Source organism: Empidonax traillii, unplaced genomic scaffold, assembly GCF_003031625.1.
Source record: "Empidonax traillii isolate 1590-97213 ecotype Southwest subspecies unplaced genomic scaffold, ASM303162v1 scaffold432:size744455, whole genome shotgun sequence".
NCBI lineage: Eukaryota > Metazoa > Chordata > Aves > Passeriformes > Tyrannidae > Empidonax > Empidonax traillii.
This window is the reverse complement of record NW_020955625.1, coordinates 68675-89954: the sequence shown is the minus strand read 5'-3', so window position 1 is coordinate 89954 and position 21280 is coordinate 68675. Positions and strand designations below refer to the sequence as shown.

Genomic DNA, 21280 nt, shown 5'->3' with positions numbered 1-21280 from the left:
CTCCTGTGAGGGAGCAGGTGAAACACGTTCTGGTCCACTGCTTCCTTACAGGCCCCAGCTGGTAGGTATTGCTCTTACCAAGAGCATTCAAAGTCCATGGAAGGAGCGGCTTGAAGCTGTTTCCTTGTCTTTGCTGCAACCCCCCTGTCACCAGTCCTCCTCCTCTCTGCCAGGGCCCTAAGGCAGAGGCACAGGCAGGGGCCATGCCTGGGGCTGGTCAGTGGCACTGAGAAAGGGCCAGCTCGTCCCAGGGCCATGGGTATGGGTATGGGTATGGGTATGGGTATGGGTATGGGTATGGTGCAGGAGTGCTATGGAGAAGAGGCAGCTGGAGTCCATATTAACAGCAAAAGCATGGAAGTAGAAGGCTGAGACTGCAAAAAGAAAACTGAGCCCCAGGTAGGGGAAAAGTGGCTGGACAGTAAAGCTAATAAGGGAACACCCTGAGACCAGCTCAGCTGGTTAGAGCATGGAACTAATAAAGCCAAGCTCATGGGCTTGATCCCTGTATGGGCCTCTCACTCAAGAGCTGGACTTGACGATCCTTATGGGTCTCTTCCAATGTAGAATATTCCATATGAAACAAAGACTAGTGAGACTCCCAAAATAGAAGAGATTCCAGTGGTATGCAGACAAGAGGAGAGAAAGCTGTGGCTACCTATCCTGACTCTGTCCTGGTCAGATAAATCCCATTCTACTCCTTTTTTTCCTCCCTCTGTTGTGTGTAGGGAGTGATATGGCAGGCTCTGCTCCCTGGCCATGCAGTCCTGGGGGCTCTGCACTGCCAGGCTACTGCCATACAATGCCTCAAGGGTTGGGCCTGGCTGGGATGGATGATGTGCTCTCTGCTAACAGGCACACTGCCCTCTTGTATTTTTGAAAACATTTTGGAGTCTTTGGGGTCGAAAGGTGCAACACTGATGTATTTATTCTCTGCCAGAAGGACATACTCAAGACAGAATCGATAGCATAGCCCCAACACAATCTCTCCTAGTGCGGGAGGCTTTTGGATCCTTCCTAGCATGTGTAAATTAATGAGTGTATTCATTGCTAATAACGGCATGAACATATGAAAAACTTTTAAATAAATGCTTGAAATAGTCCTAAGCCTACTACCAGAATGAAGTCTAAGGGTTCTCAACAGCAAAGTGCAGTAGAAAATTGTGGCTGAAAGGAACAGATGTTTAGAATGAATGCTTTCAGTGGGCTGAACTAAAATATAATTCAAACACACAGGAAAGACATATAGACTGGCTTTCAGCAGCACAACCCCCTGAAACACCTATACAAGTAACCTTGTTTTGGATCAGCAAGGCTTATTCTATTTATTAAATCAATAAGTATAAAGCCCACAGACCATTTTAGTTATCAACCTTTTCCAAACGAATATCCCAAGCATTTCTAATCACAACCATCTGATTTCCATTATTTTGACCTCCTTCTTTGGGTGGATCAATAATGTCTGATGTAATAATTTATCAACATACACTGGGAAAATTATTGATTCTTCTTGCACACATTAGCTGGGAGAAAAATAAGTCAGTCTCTCACTTGAGCCTAAATGGCTTCCTCGATTTAAATTAAGCTGCATTTGGTATTTGTATGAAGGATATTAGCACCGTATGTAAAACAAATCACTGAGGCTGAAATGGATGCTTTACTTGCCCCAGTTCCCCTGACGCTTTTATGGCACCCATCACTGCAGTGTCTGTTTTTCATACCCTAATTGCTTTGTGAGATCTCTCGCTCTTCCTCTGCCTCCCACCCCGCTGCACTCGCGCTGCGCTCGGCAGTGCTGTCTGACACTCTTCATCCTGCCTCTTGGGGAGGCTGAACTGGAGGCCAACTGGAGATTTTATTTAGTTGAGAGATGTACTGTATAGGTGGAAAGCTTTCATGTAAATCCTGGGTGTTCACAGAAGGATCAAAGGCTTATGTGGGTATGATGGCATGGGGCGGGGTTAATATTGAGTTACGATACGTTTTTAGGTGTGAGGCTTACTGAAAGCAGTGTTTGGAAGAGAGAGTGAAGAAAAGATGTTATGTTACAATATGTTGTATTTTCTAACAATACCGTGCCCAAGAACTATCAATTGCAATTCATCTACAAATGTCAAACATGGAAACATAGCTGATATTATTTCTTAACAGCTCTGTACTAATATACCCTGGGGGGGGGGTGGGTTGTGGTGTGAAGATCAAAATATTAAAACAACGTGCTGAGTCATTAAGTGGAATGGAGCACCAGAACCATCCCTTCCCCCAGCAGCTGTAATCTGTCACTGGATTACTTACCTAATGCATATGTTGTAATAGCCAAGTGTAGTTTCTTTTTTATACCCTTTTGTTTCAGATGAAGAGACTTAAAAATTGCAAATGTTTCTCCCCTTGGATGCAAGAGCATAAATCATGAGTAATACTAAGCTCTCTGCCTTATATTGATTCTTTCGTGAACTAAGCCAGATGGGTTCAGATATGAGCATGATCTAATATTCCCCTTAGCTTGATTTATAGATTTCTTTGTGCATTACCTGACCATAAATGAGTCTTGCATTATTTCTTGTGTGCCCGTCAAATTAAAGAAAAATATTCTCATTGACCTTTCGACCTAGGAGGAAAAAATGAGTCAGAGACATTTTACTGCATGTATTACAGTGATCTTCTTGCTTACATGCCAATTAAGAGTGTGTGATTATGAAAGAGGTCTAGTAATTTGTGTTGTGTGTAATGATTTCATTTCCCTGTAAAGCACACAGTGGATGTACTGACAGTAGCATAAGCTACGTTTCAAATAACCCGAAAAAGAGAAAAAGAGGAGAACAATTTGGCACAATTCATTCCTAATTTACAGAAACAAGCACTGATTGCAAGAACTGAAACGTTTTTCTGGAAGAAAATAATGTTCTTGCAAATGTGGGCACAGCAAGGGAAACTGCCAGGCTGGCTCTCGCAGAAGGCGTTGATGGCACTGAAGGGAACGAGCGTCAGGAGGCATCTGCTGACCCCAGAGACCTCCTCTGAGAACAAAATGAGTTTAATATGTATGAAAAATAATGAGCAGTGTGTCACGAGGCTATCATTAGGACACAACCCTGGGCTCGGGACTTGCAAGCAACTCTGAAGGGAGACGCTGAGTTTTGTCTGAGCAAAGAGCTCCTGCTTAAACAGAAGGGAGTGACCTCAGTGATCCAGCACCTCCTCACGTGGTTTTCAGGAGTGTCTCTGCAGCCTAATGAGCCTGTTATCTCCTCTGTATTCATTTGCAATTAATGCTTGAATCTATCAGATCTAGTCATTAAAAAAAAAGAAAACGTTTCCACCTTTGCCATTCTTCAGTTTCTTGAAGTATGGTAAACATGCTCTGAAACTGCTCAGCAGACCAAATCCCTGTCATGTTTCTATTCAGGTTGTATCTCTATTCTGTATCAGGAGATGACATTTCAGTCAGAACAAAATTTTAGCTTCTGTCATTTAAGACAGAACTTTTTTAATGAGTCTTTCTGTGCTATGTGAGCATGCCCCAAAACCTGGCTGGTTGCCCTGGCTCCAGAAACAGGCAGAACCTGTTTGTGTTCCCAGCTCTCTTTTCCAGATACCCCTCCCCATTCCCATGTGTCTGTGTCTTCAGAAAAATCCTTTTTTCCCCCCATTTTTTTCCCAGCTCAGGTATGTTTAGACTAGCCAATCTGCTCCTACAAATGAAAATAGAGGTTCAGGAATACTAATGTTCCTTCCCAGTCTATTGTTAAGGTCGTTGAACCACGGAGTACCCCACTTCCTAGCCTTTGGTCTTTATTTTATTCTTAAATGGCTCTGCTGTAGCAAGTAAGCTTTCCTTAACTCTTCCAGCTGGCCAAAGGCTGAAGTGTAGCCAGTGTTTTACATCTGCCCAGGGATTCACCTAAGTAGTGTATCTGTTTTGGGGGCCAGTATATTCATGACAGAAGGTCATAAGTATAGATTTGCTTTGGTTTGGATGCTTTATTTTGATTCCCAGGGCTGATCACATTTGTTTATTTTTATTACACTGAGCTTCCAGTCCCCGAGAATGGGATCTGTGGTGCTAAAGACACTTTTATTATATATGAGACTTCAAGTGATAGTCTTTGCCCTGAGGAACTCACAATAAAAATAAGCAGGCAGATAGAGAGATAAAAGACATGATTCAGCATCAGATGTAATTTGCTGTATGAAGCTGATCCAATTGTATTTGAAGGATTTATTTTACAGACGAAGAAACTTAGGCACAATGAAATGAAATGACTTGCAGAAAATGCCACAGAATTCCATGGAAAAATAGGAACTAAACTCTGACTGCCCCAGAGCTCCCTGGGCAGCCCTTCTCTCTGAAGCAGGGGGAGCTATTGATGCCTCACGTAAACACAGCTACACATGCTGTACATCACAATTTGCAGGAATTATACAGCCCTACACAGTTCTGCCAGGCAGCAGGGTTTTTTTTTAATCTCTCTGCTCTGCCTAAGCCTGGCACCATCTCTTCTTTGTGAGTAGTTCTTACTCAGAGATACTCTTTTGACTTCTAGCACAAATGGTGCTTCGAGGAAATGTTTACTGCATAAAGACAGTAAAATACACCTAAATTCCCTATTCTGGTCAGTACATTTATGTGAAAAGTATTGTGGTGATAGATCAAAATGCAGTGATTGTTATTCCCCTTCCCATGGTGATTTATAATTGAGGATTTACATCTGGCTAAAAGAGTGTTCAGACTGTCTAGCCTGCATGGTAATAACAACAGGCTCTCCTCAATTTCCTTTTAGTATGGCAAAGGAGACTGAGAGCCCCTTCACTTTAAACAATTCCAGGAACACATAAAATGAGAGTGAAAAACCTTCTGCCAAATATGAAAAAAATAAAGCATGATCAGTGAGATCCTAAATCATAATGACAATGTTATCCAGTGTCAGCTACAGACACTTACTATCTACGATGGAGTTCTAAGGGAAGCATTCCTCTATCTGGTAAACAAAACAAAACAAAAAACCACCTCCAAAAAACAGGAAAAAGAGGAAAGAGGTAGGGAAACGGTATTCAAGAGTTTCTTGACAGAACTGAGGGGCTAATAGCAGAATAAAACTATTCACCCTATGGTACTATGGAGTTTTACTTCAGATAAAAAAATAGGATGCTTTAGGATCAAGGCATCCTGTTCCCTTTAACAACACTTCTCAGTCTGGGCACTATAAGCATACACAAGTCACCTTCATATTTATATAATATAATTATCTTTGGTTCCTTTTGTTGAACTGACTCAAAAAGGGTTTGTTCTTCGGTTGCCTGGAAAAAGGAATGTACAAGGCTGAGGGCTGGTACCTTGCTGTGGGTATGAGCTGAACTGTGACATTTTCCTTCAAAAAGTAAAACAATAGGCTAACCTGTGAGACCTTTACTGTATCATGAATAGGATCTCAGACTGTTTCACAGAGGAGTTTTCTGCTGGCACCAGGAGTGCAGATTTCCCCCTGCCCCGAGGTTGATTATGTACAGGCTATGAATGTGCTTCAGGCTTCCAGGAAAGGGAAATGCTGTAACCATAACATGGATGGATCCATGCATCTCCCCAGAACTCTCTTCCCTGCTTATAAAGATCTATTTCTAGGTCTTTATTAGAACACAACTCCTAAGGATTCCTTCTAGAGTCAAATATGTCACAGAAAGGTTGAAAATAAGGAAAGAAAGTCAAAATTCGCCTCAAGTTTCTGCAGCTCTTCAACACCTGAGCCATCCACATCAAGAATCTTTGCCATCTGTGACACCCTTCAGGGGGAATATGCTGTGCTCTCCAGTCACCTCTGCACAGCAGGGAACTACCACTCTGCCCCTTATGAGGCAGTGAGGAAATAACCCAATTGGGGCTTTTTGGAATTATCCATCACTACAGTCCAAGCCATAAATTCTCCTCTTTGTCCAGTGGTTTATTCCATAATAGAAACAAAAATAGGAGTGACAGAGAAAATAACTTGGATCATCTAGTTTATCCTCTGCAGGGAGAAAGATGGTTCCTTGCATTCGTTGTCTTTGCAGACAATACCTCACCCAAAATTACCACCTGACCTGAAGTCTGACAGAGAAATGGAATATTACTAAGACAAACCCTGCTTGGGTGCCTGGTTTATTGTTTGTGTAGCAGCAGAGAATGAGATCAGGGTACAGCTTACAAGATGAAAAGGGGGGAAGAACTGTAAACCTTTCTCCTTCCCAGGGATGCCAGCTCAGAGGGGATGCTGAGGGAAGGAGAAAACAGAGCATTATGTATCTGCAAGCAGTACTGTTCTAAAAGGGTGCTAATCTGAGAGAATTGCTGGAAATCACTGAAAAGGGAATAAATATAGCAATGGTATCTAGGGGGTCCTAAAGGACTCTGCTTCCCTAATCCAGGGGACTGCCTGGGAAAGGACTGGCAGTCCTTCCCCATCTCTTTTACCTGTAGTACTCAGGAAAAAAAATCATACTAGTGTGGATGTGTTTTCTTCCTGAAGTTGCAAAGAGGATGATGCCCCTCCAGGCTCTGCACAACAGCTGGAAGCCACAGTTGCTCCTTCGCACCAGACTCACTACGACAGGATTTTGTAATGTCAGTGGGTTTTCAGGGCTTTACATGTGCACACCTACCACAAGTTACAATTTCATTTCCAGCAGGTGTTTGCTTTCATAACGTTTAAGGTGACTCTAGGACAAGACCTAGAGCAGTGAGAGGGAAAAGCGAGGCTTTGCAATGCTTTGACTGATCCAAGGTCCGGGCTGTGGGAGACTCACCCTGCCTCTGCCACCAGGAAATGCTGTAAAATGTTTCCCTGTCCTCCTTGGTGTCCTTGAAAGGAGACTTTAACAGCCAGGCAGCCTTCTGTTCTCCACGAATCCCTTGGGGCATGGATGGCAGCTCCCCTTTCAGCTCATCTGACTCCTTCTCACTCTTGTATTTGAGTGAGTCTCAGCTCTTGGTCTCGAATTTACACCTTCCTCTTGCACTCTTTCCCCCCTTTGCCTCACATCTGCTGCCTCACTGGGGCCCTGAACAGCCCAGACCTCTCTTTCCTTGCCTTTAGCAGTTGCACATTGTGCTGTCTTTGCCTGATTTTATTTAGTGTATTTTGCACTCAGGGTGGGGCTGGGGGCGGATACATTGGGACCAATGTCCAGAGGCAGGTCAGGAAAAACAGAACCAGTTAATGGATCAGTGTCTGACCAGACCATGCCCTCTCAGTCTCCCCCTGCCCTCTTTCACCCCTTTGCCCTCCTGCTCCAGCCTGTTCCCTGGGTTCTGGACCAGCCCTTGTGCTGGGGGTCCAGCTAAGCCATCTCTGCCATCTGCTGAAGGGTGGCAAAGACCTTTGTGTTCCTCTTGTATGAACAACTGAGCTGGGATGGCCAATCTTTTAAACAATAAATTAAGAAAAAGGTGGTGTTTTGGACCAAAGGGGGAGGATATGGAGATAAGCAGCTCTTGTTCCTGGGGGCTGACAGGAAGTACTACTTTAGTTTATTTTGCGTATGATTCACCACAGGATTTTACCTTTCCTTTCTGAATGTTGTCAGCACCCAGGGACAGATGACGTGGTATTGTGGTACACTGTTGTATTTAGAACAGCCACAAAAAATTAGAATCCAAATCACATCCAGCCTATCATGTGAGTATGGGGTAAACCTGCATAGCTGGAGATCCTTTGTGCCGTGCTCAGCCCTTGACAGAGCTCTCACAAGCAATGTGAGTGATGAGCTCCTATTTAGGAACTGACAAATTTGTGTGGATCAATGATTAGTAAAAAGAAAATGTCATTAAAGAGGACAGTTCCGTGCAGTATCATCCAGAACCTGTCAGCGTCTCTGCTAGGAAAATTAAAATAAAGTCGTCTTATAACGCATATTTCAAACATTTTGAATTTAATAATGAACTAAAAGACAGAAGCAACAGCCCTTTTCCCAAATGCATTTTGGTGTCCACTAAAAACTTTGATTGTCTGAAAGGCAGGATATTATAATTCCTTGTAATTCTTGCTGAGGCTCGCTGGGATCTTTTATTGTTTTATGAACTATCTGTTGGTTTGTTTTATATTTCTAAGAAAAAAAAATTAATCTTTGTTTTGGAAACTTATTTTTAATGTTGAAGATTTCTGGTTCGGTGATAAAAACTAAACACTCGAGCTGTCTTTTGGACAGACCTGAAGTAATTCTTCCCCCCACTAATTCTGGTTAACCACTGAGAAGAAAAATTATTCAGAGTTCAATTCTTCTGGCAGCAACAAGCCCTGCAGAAGGTACTTGTTCACTTGTATTGTCCTATGCAGCCTGTCATGGCTCTGCTGAAACAGAGCGAGGTGCCAGTGAAATCGGCAGTATGGAAGGATAAATATTTATAGAGTTTGAAGACAGGAGATATTTCAGAAAGTTTGTCCTGCCCTTTATGCCAGCAGTCCTCATGAGTATTGCTATTATTAGTTATTGGAGTTTTTTGTTTGGGTTTTTTTTTTTTCAATAAGCCAATACAGAAAATAAGAATTAGTTATTTTAAAAAAACCTTATTATTACAGGTATTTTTTTCCTCCTGTTTTTTCAGAACTGAGACCCTAATTGCAAACCCATTACAGTTGTTTCAAGCCATAAACACGTAAACAAAAACCAAAGGAGTGTACAGAGCGATGGGGAAGCAGAAGGAAGAAGCTGGAGAAGCGCTGTTGGTTGGATAGATGGTTCTGTTTTAGGAGGGACACCACCAGTGTCAGGCTGTACACAGGTATCAGACGTGCAGGAATCTAACCCTGAGCACGTCCACTGAGGTAAAGGAGTCAGTGCTGTGTGGTGGAGGCTGTCAGAACCCCGGGGTGTGCTGGGGACAGGGCAGGCTGGGCCCAGTGCCAGATGGAGAAGCTGCATGGCTGGGGACAGGCAGCTGACTGTACTTTCCAAAATGACAAAGAGGTCCTTGCACATGGCATAGGGATAATCCTGAGGACAGCCCTGTCTCCTGTGTGAGCAGGTACCTGTGAAGAAGCCGCACTGAACTCACACAAGGCTTCTGCAATAAACAAAAACTGATTTTAGGGGTCTTTACCAAAAATTTACCTTAGAAGCCTTTACCAAAAATTGACTAAGGAGTCTTGGCAGCTGCCTTCCCTAGTTTTACTGCCTTCTGTTGATACCTGGGCAGCAAAATGGAGAGCTATTTGGTATATTTTCATTTGAAAAATTAAATTTGGAGAGGAGAGAGATAATTTCATAACATAAACCAATATAAACAGAAATAGCCCCTCTGGGTAAGAAAATGCAGCTAACTGGGGGAAGTGCATGTAAATCAATATAAATAATGGCCACCTAAAACCATGATGCTGTTTATTTCTAGCAACCAACCTTCAAAAGAAGATGAAAACAAGGGAGGGCAAAGGATACATGGATTAGAGAACATAATATGTGGAGAGTCTGATAAAGACAAATTCAGTGAAAGAGACGGCACAGGGTGAACATGACCACAGTCTAAAACACCTTCAAGGTAACAACAAAAATGAAGGGAGGAAATTATTCACACTCTCAGAAAATTGTAGGCCAGGGAGCAATGGCCTGAAGCTAAGAAAGAAAAAGTTTAGGTGAGTTATTAGCAGGAAAAAGAAGCCCCGAGGAAAGAAAGTGACAGGGCAGTGGAAGGGCCAAACAGGGAAGGTGCCCAGTGCAGCACAACTGCCAGGCTCATGTCATGCAGCCAGTGAGATGGCACATTGCTGGAAAAACGAGGGAGGCTTCAATCAGACACACAACAGCCAGCTCAGATGGAAAGAGTCCTCCTCGGTCTCCCAGGCTGTGCTGCAGGTGATGGCACACAGTGCTACACGGAGCTACAAGGCAGAGCTGCTGCTTTGAACCGGCCCAGCTGCTGCCTCTGTCACTGCCTTACAGATTTCCTTTATCCATCATGCACCCTTCCCATCCAAATGTGGATGAATTCCATGTAGTCCCCTCTTAATGAGTTCAGCTTTCTGTCCCTCTGACAGGGGTGTCAGGAGAACTGCAGGAAGAAGGAGCAGTTGTTACTGAGGCAAGGCCAGCCAAGAGGGCTGCTGACAAGATGGATTATAGAAGGAAGTCTCAAAGTCACTTAAGGATGAGGAGCTGGAGGTTTGCATGAATAATGCCAATAATCCTACAAAAAACTCTGCAACACTGAAAGGCTGGAAGAAACTGCTGCCTCTGCTCAGGGCACCACAAAAGCCAACGCTGGTTGGTCTTCATTGAAAGAATGAGGAGATTCCCAGTGCTGAGCAGGACTCTGCAAAGAGAAAGCTTTCCCTGGAGAAATTATGAGCTCTGGTGGTGGGTCCCCTCTGCACAAGCTCTCCCCACTCCTTCTTTGCCCTAGAAATGCACGGGAATGGGGCCAGCCAGGTTGGAGACAGGCTGATGTTAGTTCTCTGACGTGTGAGAGAAAGGTGTTTCTAACACATACCTCATGCTTCGTAAGGTGTGCTAATAATAAACAACAGCGATTTCATAGTCCAGAAGACACCCTGGAGATGGGATTTGGTAGCTCAGAGGAGCGTTGGAGGAAGCAGGAAGGCTGTTGCTACCCACGGGCACAAGGCTCCCTCAGTGAAATGATACACCATTATCACAGAGCTCACTGCTGGCTGGCATCTCGTCAAACTCCTGGGGACACAGCAACCAGCACCCAGGGTGGTTTACAGCACAATTACACAGCGACTGCCAGAATAAATACTCGGTGTAAAGCACAGAAGCCTCTTGTAGAGAATCCTGCCGTAAATACTGCCTGTTGCCCTTTCCCTTCAGGGAAGCGCTGCAAAGGGATCTGCACACGCAGCACCGCTGCTGTCCAGGGGCCTTTCCACAGTTTTAGTGGTTGAACTGTAGCTGGGCTACAAGTGAAGCAACAAAGCCTAAACGAATGTATGCTGAAGCTCTCCAGTTGAAGGTCACCATTTTTAGATGGATCCAGAGAGCTGATGAATGTTTTGCCGGTGGTATCTCGGCGATGAGCACCCAGTAGAGGGGTTTGTTGGTTTATTGTTTACAAAGAACTACTTAATGATTCTCTGTTGTCTTCACAACAGTAATAGAAGCAGCATTTCAAAAGAGATCTATGTAAGGTCAGGGATACAACTGGGTTACAGAGCACGTTCCTTTGTGGTAAATGCCAATCACTAAAAATGTCAGACACAATACTTGGAAGATCAAAAACAACAAAAAGGGTTTTTTCTTTGGTTTTAAAGCTAAATGTGTATCACTTGTTTTGCTGAAAATCCATGGCAGTTAATGGTGAAATAACAAATATAAAGGATTTTTGAAGTCATGATTTTAAAATTTAAAAAAAGAAAAAAAAAGTCTTTATTTTGAAAAGCACCCATTTTTAGTTTAAAATTATTTCCCATTCTAAGGAATCCAGGCAGGTAAATACAAACATGTATTTCCAGAAGATATGTTCCTTAAAAATCTGGGAAAAAAAAGAAAAGGAACAAAAGAGCTGCACCTTCCTCTAAGTCACTTTTCTTCCCTAACTTTGTTAAAACAATTGCAATTACGTACATGAGCTCAAAGACTGGTATGTCTGAACAGCTCTTTAACTGAAGGGAACTGCAGTCATTCTGAAGACATATCTCTGTTACAATCTATAATGAATGTATTCTTCAAGGGGCAATAATTTCTCTCAATTACACAATTTTTCTGTTCAAAGTGGCCTGCGTTACAGTCTGGGTTGTCAGCTCCTCTGGCCATGGACACACACATTTCTCAGTAAAGCATCTTAGGCACCCTCCGTATGCTATCAATAAGATCAGTAATAACGTTAAAACTTTTTTATTTAATCCCATGTTGACATAATCTTTGAAGTTACTTTTCCCACATAAACACACAGGGCACAACAGCAGTTTGGAGCTCTCCAATTAGAGCTGTTTTGTGGCTGTCTCTACAGAAAGTGCCTTTGGCCAATACAATTTAAACCTTTTCTGTGAATGAATTTCATGCTTTGAAGCCAGCTAATAATTTCTGTCATTTAAGAACAATGCTCCTACCAGCAAAAGAGAGAAAACGAGCACTCCCTGGGCTGCTGCTCCCCCCTGCCCGTGTGCCAGAGCAGTGCCCTCCGTTCCCCGGGAGCTGCCCGGCTGCTGCCACGTGCTGCCTGGGAAGGGGGTGAGGGCTCTGGGAAAGGGGTGAGGGCTCTGGGACAGTGTTTTAGCAAAGAGTTGGAGGCAGCTGGGGGAATTTCAGCGCTTGGTCCCAAGGTCACAGCCAGAATTGGGAAGGAGAACTCTAAATTACAAAGCTGCTGGACTGCAGCCAAGCCCATGGGAAGCTGCATTTAGCATATCATTCTCTAAGCAGCAGGATGAAACCTTAACTCCCTTTCAGACAGAATTTGAATGGAATTTGTTATAAGAACACTCTGATTGAAATATCACCAACTGACTTTCCATGACAACTCGGAAATGGGTTGCAGTCACGGGGGGATCCTCTTCCAGCCAGCCCACAATGATGATGAGGGTGATAGAGCCCTATCAAATATTTATGAAAACCAGATGAATTTCTACGCCAGCGACACACTGCTATTATAACAGAGACCTCAGATAAACTCCTGACATTAACCTGAGCTGAGGTTTCTCCCAGTGTAAACCGAAGATAGAACAACAAGCTGATTTCAGTATTTTGAAGTAGAAGTGCTGCAACAGAAGTTAATAGCAATGTAGTTAGAAGAACATGGTGCAGGTAAGTGTCATGATTTATTATTTGTAGATACTGTGTACAGACTGCCATCAGTGCTGCAGATCTCCTGTGCAAGCTAAAGAATAGAAGAGCTTTATGTGTTACATGCATATAAAATATCTAATGCTGTGGGGGTACACAGGGTCCTCCAGAAGAGACAGCATACACAGAACATGGGCAGTGCTATTAAATAATTACAGTTTTTACCAGGAAAGGATGAATTTATAATTTCAAGGATGCAAAAGTCGCTTCAGATTTTACATGTTGATACAAAAAAAAAAAAAAAAAGGAATTATCTGTGTAATTTTTCTGTATCATAAAACCTGTGCATCTTGCTCTCACACCATCAGCTCTGAGAAGGGTATTTAAAGATGTGGGATAATATTATTGCCAGTCTCAGTGGGAAGAGGGGCAGCTTGAAAGCAAATCCCCTCCCCCTATTTTGCAAAAGAAGAATACTGGCATTAATTGCTGAAACAGCTGCCATCCTTCATCTTGGCACTAAGGTAGGCGATGAAAAGCAGTGAAGAGACGCTGGAGAGTTTGGGGAGGACTGTGCAAAGGCAGACAGGTCAGTAAGTTATTGGACAGCAGCTTCCTTGGATGGCTCACACAGCCGTAAGGAGCACGTAGATGTGAACCATTCTGTTGGCAATTATGAGTGATTTGTTAAAACATCGTCATAGGGCTTTGTGACCAGGAAAGGCACTACAAGGAAACACAAGCAATGTGATCTGAACAGCTGATGAGAAGGAAAGACAGAAAAGTCATAAATTAGCTTCTGCAGTTGGAGAGGGAAGTTTCTGGATGTGAGTGTGATACTTCTGGAAAAACCCATGTAAGTATTTGTAAAACATCACAGGAAGGAACTTTCTGTAGTACTGGTGGATGTGTAAATCAGTGCTGGATGGACTAAGTTTTAGACTGGGAGATGGAAGGAGCTATGGGAGATGGAAGGAGGAAACAATAGCTGGTCATTACACCCACTCTGCCTTGCACCCCAGTGCTGTGATGACCCCCATATGAACAGGTTTGGATCACTGCAGATTAGGACAGGATTCTCTCTCCTGTAACCAGGCAAATACATTTCTGCCACAAGAAAGGGGCTGCCTTCTGTCTGTACTCCCTTTTCTGAGCCTTTGGCATCTGCTAAAATGAAGAAAATAGTTGCTCTTCTGAGCTGCAACACAAAGAAGAGATTCATGGCATCATCCCCACCATGTTCCTGCTGCCTAATATGGTTTACTGACCAGGATGCTACTGGTACAATTTCTTTCTTTATTTCCTAGATCTTTTCACAAATGGATTTTGTGATTCCTGAAAAATGAGAAGTCCAAAGGTTCACAAGATGACAATCTGTGTGCTTTTTTTGCCAAATGAAAGAGTAACTTAGCTTTTATCCCTTTTATCCCTTAGTTTAACTTCTGATGCACTCTTTAGATTTCTGAATTTATTTTACTGATTCAGCTCATTCTGATTTATATGCTTAAAGCAGATCAAGCAGCTGATGCAAAAAAACCCTGTTAAAGTATATTAAATAATTATTTATGTAACATCTTCCATTAAAGAACTTAAAAGCAACAGAAAAAATAATTGATCTTCTTTGAGCTGAGCCGTTTCCCCATTTCAGGACATAAAAATGAAGGCATATTAAATAATATATTCCAACGTAGGTGCCTAAACTCAGTCATCTAAATATACATGTCACCAGCTAACTACTGCTGTGATTCTTCCATCTCAGAAGGGGATCGGGTTTGCATTTGAGGACCACACTGAAGAGAAGGAGAAACCAACCTTTCTCAAACTATTTCTGTGCAGGTATTAAAGGAACCCAAATTTAAAGACCAGGGTCTCCTTCAGCTCTGGCTCAAATTAACAACTGTTGAAAAATAAAGCAACTTCTATTTAGCTCCTCCCTTCAAGTGGATGTCAGATGGCAGGCACTCAAGTTCAAAAAGCACTCAGAAAGTTTATGTAACTGCTCCCGCCACCTTTCCCAAGGTGAGTAATTACTGCTCTCCCAAGGAGTGCCGTTTACTAAACATTTCCTGGCTTTCCCGAGGTTGGCAGCTCTGTGAATGGGGGGGTTGGCAGATCATGCCCTAGGAGATTTTGTGGTGGCTGTGCTGCTCCTTGGCAGCACTGCAGGCAGCATCAGTGTCCCCCCCCTCCCTGCCTTCTGTCCTCACCCCCGGCACAGCCGGCAGCCTCTCCCAGGGCCCTGACTCGCCCTTCCAGGAGAGGGAGGCTTCTCCCTCCCTGATGGAGACTGAAAGGCCATTTATGGATGCTCTGATACACATTTCGAATTAAGTGTTCTAAGGGAAGTGAAACGATTGCCAGGTTCGCATGTTTAATGGACCTTGAGCCATAAACAGTCCCCAAAAATGCCTGGTTAATATTGGTTTGACAGTGAATTGGCAAAGTGCTGAGCTCCGATACATCAAATTAGCATCGACTTGCAAAATGTTCCTGAAAGGTTTCTTAAAATCTGCCAGGTTCTGAAATCAATTTAGAAGAGGGTCTCTCCCTCACCCTGCCTTTTTTAAAGCCCTTTCTAGTCCCTTACCACGAGTCCAAGGGCATTCCTTCAGAAACGCTTTAGAAATGTAAATTCTTTCAAACTTTTTTTTCCCCCATCATCATTCAGGAGTGATCGATTCCTGTCAGAGTCTTTCTTCAGCGTACAATTTAAACTGCTCTCGAGCTGGGTGGGGAGGGACGAGCCGCGGGATGCCCAGCTGAGGTGCAGCTGGACTCTCGGACGGTGCGTGTTTGGTACTCCGGGATGCAGGTGCTCCGCCTCCTCCAGCGGATGGCTAACAACTTCCAGGTGGGATTTGAAGGAACTGGCACTGCCCCATCACATTCCTCTACGGCTTCAGCCCTGGCAACTTCATCAGCTTCCCCTCTCCCTGCCTGATGTTAACACAGCTGCGCTCAGCGGCCCCGGCGATGCTGGAACACCCTCAGTAAACAGGGGAGAGCTGCCAGGCTCTGCTCTCCGAAGGGTTCACGACTCCACTGCAGCCCCGGCTCCGCCTGCCAGCGCCGGGCTTTGTTAACCTTCCTGGCAGCCTGCTCTGCTCTGCTCTGGGGCTCCCGGGACGCTGCCGGAGCCTGGCCACAGCCTGCCACGGAGGGGAAGGGTTTGAAGGCTTATGCTGCCAGAGGAGGAATTCCCCAGGGTGGCCTTGCCCTGGTTGGTATCAGCTCACTTTGCTTCCATTTTGCTCTATGGATTTTCAAGAGTAATGACAGAAGAGGGTACGTTGAATCAAGAGAACTGAGACAGAATGGTGACACTTTTCTCCAGAATTTTTGTCTTCATCTAAGCAGGGTTATAAATGGTAGGGTAAGGTTCCAAAGTGCTGTAACAGCTATTGAAAAGTTTTGCCAGCAAAAGTCGTTTAACACCACCTGTGAGAGAGACTTGGGACATTGGTTTTGATCCCCTGAAAGAATGGGAATCGGGAGGTTTTCCAAAGAAAGCCACTGAACGGACCGTGTCATGGTTGTTTACTATTAGGGATGGATGCTGTGGCGTGGTTACCATGAGGTGGCACATGCCAACACCTAATGGCTCCAAAAATGGCACTGCCAGACCTGGAAGGTCATCCCCAGCATGGCAGGGTCTGCTGCAACAGTGTCCCCCCCCGTGTTCCAACCCTTCTCGGCTGTTCTCCCTCTCTGCTTTTCCCATGCTGTGAAGATGGGGCCCTGCTGTCCTCTGATTTGCTCCTCTCACAGTGTGTGCTCCACAGCTGAAGCCACAGCTCCAGGTTACAGTGGTGGCACTGAGAGCAGGGACTGTGCCTGCAGAACATCTCCCTGCAGAGCGGCTGCTCCAGCTCCCGCTGGACTGCCATGGTTGTGCTTCACAGAAACAGAAAATTCCTGGAAGCCTCTGTGGGACCTCGTTTGTTTGTGGTTGTCCCCACCAGCTCCCACTCAGCATCAGAAACTGGAGGCTGAAGGTGCTGCTCCTGTGCCTCAGCCAAAGCCAGAGAGAAATGTCAGCTGCTGTGTGATGACTAAGTCTCACATGCTTATTGCTCCTATCAGTTAGAGCTCTTAATCACTTTGTGCTGTTTCATCCTATAACATGAATTCACTTCAAGCTGTGAAATTCACCATTTTTGCCATGACTAATTTGTGAAATCTGCCACCTTCCTCTGTGGTTCCGTTGTGCCCCAGTTAGGCATCATCTGTCTGATTAGGGAAATCTGTGATTTGTTTCCTGCAGTTGAGCCAATACAATTTCATTCCCCTCCTTCCTCCTCTTTGCACTCGACTGTGATTTTATTGCCGCTTTTGCCTTTGGATGTGCCGGGGCTGGAGCTCTGTGGAGCCATCTTTGGTGGGGCTTGCACAGCGAGTCCTGGCTTTCCTCCCCTCTGGAACCTGCGCACAGGGCTCAGCCTGGCTCAAGCTGAGGCTTTAACCCTGGCTTTGGTTAAAGCTGCTTAGGTCTATTATATTATGTTTACCATCTTACTACATTTCTCCCAGCCTGGTTGCCGCAATATTTTGGAAATCATTTCCCACCTGCCTCGCCAGTGCCTTGTTTCACGTACATTCATCTGTTACTCTTTATACTGAACGTTGCTGGCATTACTAAATGCTATAAATATACCCAGTATACCATAAAAATACACAAGCATATGACTGGTCTTGCCTACCAGAAATACTATGAATTTTTCATTTTTTCACATGCTCTGGGCAAAATCCAGAGGGTGCTCGAGGAACATCTCATAACTGAATTGGGTCCTAAATTCCTATTTTCTCACTGATTAGTTAATGTCTAAAAATATTTTCCCACAGTCTTAATGTCTTAATTGTTCCTTGAAGACATTGCCAGCTCACCCATCCTTTTTTTACACCCTCTTACAAACCCAGTGAAATATTATTTTAGTATTTCTGTCACTGAAATGCAATGATAAATGGTCCTCTTTTAAGATCAGTGGGAACAAAATAATGGATGTGCAGGAGAGCTTATTGACTTGTTCTTGCCAAAATGGAGTCCTGCCATGAAGTTCAGAAAGATCACGAGATGCCCTGGATACTTCTCATGCTCCTCTTTGTTTAATGGTAAAGTTTATAGGTTTGGGCTATACAGTTTTACAGGATAAAGACAGAAAAGCAAAGGAAACCTTTTCTCCTAGATCTACTTATTTTCACCACAACTTTCCTTTCCATCTCTCTGTTTCTGTATTCCACCTTTTTCTTTACCAGTTTCACTCAAAGTTAATCACCTCCCTGTCTGAAAAACAGTCATGTAAATAAGATCAGAAGCATGATTTCTCTCAACAGATAAATAAACGGGCAAATCTCTGAGAATATCTGGCTATAATCAACCTTTTATCAAAATCCCAAAAGAGGAGGTTCAGGAACATCCCAAGAGCTTTTGTTACTTTGTCCAGCTGTCAGAAAACCTAGGGGCCTGATCGTGCTTCTGCCCAAACAGTGGATAAAATCTCTCTGAATGACCCTGAGAGCGGGCTTAGGGCTGGTGCTCAGCACCCCATGCCCTCCTCTGTATTTGCTGCTTCCAGCACAGCAATCCTGCAGCCATACCAGCCCAAGCTATTTACCCACCACCACTGTGGACTAATCAGACGGCAATAAAAGCTTTTACTGTGCCATCCTGTTTGTGATCAGCAGAAACATAAAAAGCATGAGAGAAAATTGATTTTTGGCATTAATTGTGAGCAAAGAACATTATACTGAGCACAGAGAGGGTGGGTTTTTTTCAGGCAGAAAGATTCTATTTTAGTCTTTTAAAAGTGATTCTGGAAGATGCTGAGCTAAGCCCAATGGATGCACTTTTCAAATACCATAAGGCAAAGAGTAGTTAATGAATCTCCTCAGTCTTATTAGCTTACATAAACATAAAAATTTGAATAATATTTAAAAAGCTAAATTCTCCAGATAATCAGTAAATGTTCATTACTGAGATGTAGCAAATATGCATGAGATCTCCCTGGTGACATTTTGGTTGCACAACTTAAAAGGTGTAAAAAAGCCTTCTCCACGTGGGGCCGGGCAGAGACTTCTGCAGGCTCCAGAGGTCACTCAGCCACAGCATGGACCTTCCTGGTCCCCTTCAGGAAGGAGCAGGAGGAAATCAGAATTCACTGTCTTGTGCGACAGCTCTGGTGATTTATAAATAAATCATCCCCACACGATGATTGATGTCTCTGTATAAATAATTAAGCCTTGACCTTATGTTATGACACCTGCTAAATTTTTTGGCACTTGAAATCAGTGCTCAGGAGAGATCCTTGACTCTGGATAAATAAAGGTGGGACTGGATTCGAGAGGGAGGGGGAGCCAGGTTTTTGTTTACCCTCATTTTGTTCTGTTTGATTCCATCAGCTAATTGATGATGATTATTAATCTCCGTTACCATCTACTCTATAGATTTAATTCCTGCCTCTGATTGCTGTTGGAAAGTTTGCTCCATTAGAAGCCGACTTTGATTGGATTTCCAGTAGCCAGAGTTTCCCAGAGCTCCCCCAAATCACTGTGTGACCCAGTCCAGGCACTTTACACTTATTTTTTTTTGTGATTTACTTTGTTTGGTGGCAGATCTCCAGTAGCCGGGCTGACACTGTCATTCTGCTCAACCAGGCTAGGTAGCAGGTGTCAGCAAAAGTTTAATTTGGAAGCTCATGAATTCAAAAGAAGAGCTTAACTGTTATCCCCAACACAGAGAGCTGCTGTGGCCTGAGCCTGGAAGAGAGAAAATCCCAGGGACATGAAAGGAATTGATGAGACACCAGGCATCTGACAAAATGAAATCTTCCCAGGATAAACTGGGGATATCACTTCCCTCAAATGGTGAGCATCATTAATAAACAAAACGGATTTAGAAGCGGCATTTCCAATTTTCACTTCTGAGACTGTTCAGGTTTACCATTCACCTTCTCTCACTGCTGTTCAGCCTATTCTCTGAAGAGCTGCAACTTTTAAATCTTGCAATAAAATACAAGTGTTTCAGGGTAAGCATCTAACATAAAATAAATAATAAAAAAAAGAGCATCCTTAGGCTTTTTTAAGCATGTTAATCTGCACGCAACACAAGTCAGCTACAGGCAGAAAGCAACGTTATAATACAATTACAATAAGGGCTTTCCTAACCCCTCAGAAAGCTTTAAAAAATAACCACGCAGCTATGACCGAGTGTCACCTCGTTTCTGGCAACTTGCACAACCAACACTGGGGAATCCCAGGTGTCAGCGAGGTGCCGGGGCTGTCCGGTTGCCCATCTCTAGCACACTGGGGCTAACACACTTGGACAAATTACCCTTTGCCGTGTGTTCGCAGGGGTTTGAATCTGCCCGTTCTGGAGGGTTGGGTGAGGTGTAAAGTGGCTTCGCAAGGTGCGGGCTGCCCGTGTCGCCGAGCAGGGGCGGGGGGATCGGGACGTGCCGAGAAGTGCTCCTCTGGGAGAGCAGAGCCCAGAGCAAACCCCCGCCCTCTGCACACAACTCCAGAAATGAGAAAGTGCCCTCCTGTCCCCTCACACCGCTCCTGCTCTCATAGGCTGAACTCCGGCAGCGCTGGGATTCCAATCTAGGGAGACGCCTGCATTTATCAACTAGTTTGCTTTGAATCCCGTTATTCTCGCTACACAAACCCACGCCGGACCCGGACCCGCGAGCAGTCGCAGCCCGGCGGAGCCGCCGGCTCCATCCTCACCTGGAGTTGTGTCCCGGTGCACGAGCGGGGCTGGGCCGGCCCCGCCCGGCTGCGGCGGGAGCGGAGCGGGATGGGGCGGAGGGGACGGGGCTGAGGGGACGGGGCTGAGGGGACGGGGCTGAGGGGATGGGGCGGAGGGGCCGCGCCGCAGCCCTGGGGCGACCCGCACGGAGACGGCCCCGAGCGCGGCCCCCGCCCCTCCACCCCCCATCACCGGCACTGCGAATTACGGCTCCGCCAGGGCAGCCCTGAGGTGAGGGGGTCGCGCCGCCGGGGAAACGGGGGGACACGGGACGAGGGTCCCCATCGCAAGTTTGGGCACTTTCCCGAAGTGGTGCGGGGAAAAGTTGGGGAGCGGCCGGGGGTGCGGGGGGACAGGGGGGCGCAGGGCATCCCGGGCCCGGGGAGGGGAAGGGAAGGGGGGTCTCACCACTGACCTGCCGCGGCCGCGCCGCCTCCCGCGCCCGCTCAGCGCATCCTCCGCGCCGCTCCCGCCGCCGCCGCCGCCGCCCTGCGCGCCGCAGCCGCGGCTCCGCGCCCGCGATGCTCGGCGGGGAGGAGAGAGTGAAGCGGGACAGCCCGCCCGGAGACGGGAGGCCGCCGCCCCCTCCCCGCCCCCCCGCTCCCCGCTCCGCTCGGCCCCCGCCCCGCGCACCTCCCGGATCAGGTGCGGCCTCCGCCGGGAGCGCCCCCGGCCCGGCCGCTCCCCCGCGCATCTTCCCCCGCCGCGGGCGGAGCCGCCGCCCCTCAGGGTTCCGCTCTCCTCTCGGGCTCGGCGCGTCCCTCCCGGCTCGGGCGGCGTGCGAAGGGCAGAGCCGGGCGCGCAGCGGGCCGAGCGCGGTGTCTGCCGGCG

The 21280-nt window shown here is 45.6% G+C and overlaps 1 protein-coding gene across 1 annotated transcript in view; it reads right to left on the bottom strand.

Moving 5' to 3' along the window:
- Nucleotides 1–20911, bottom strand: part of CHST8 (carbohydrate sulfotransferase 8) — a 166268-nt gene extending 145357 nt beyond the window's left edge. The window contains exon 1 of the mRNA XM_027894535.1: nt 20865–20911. The gene's annotated coding sequence lies outside the window, so the exon portion shown is untranslated. The remainder of the gene's footprint in view (nt 1–20864) is intronic.
- Between the last annotated feature and the right edge of the window lie 369 nt (nt 20912–21280).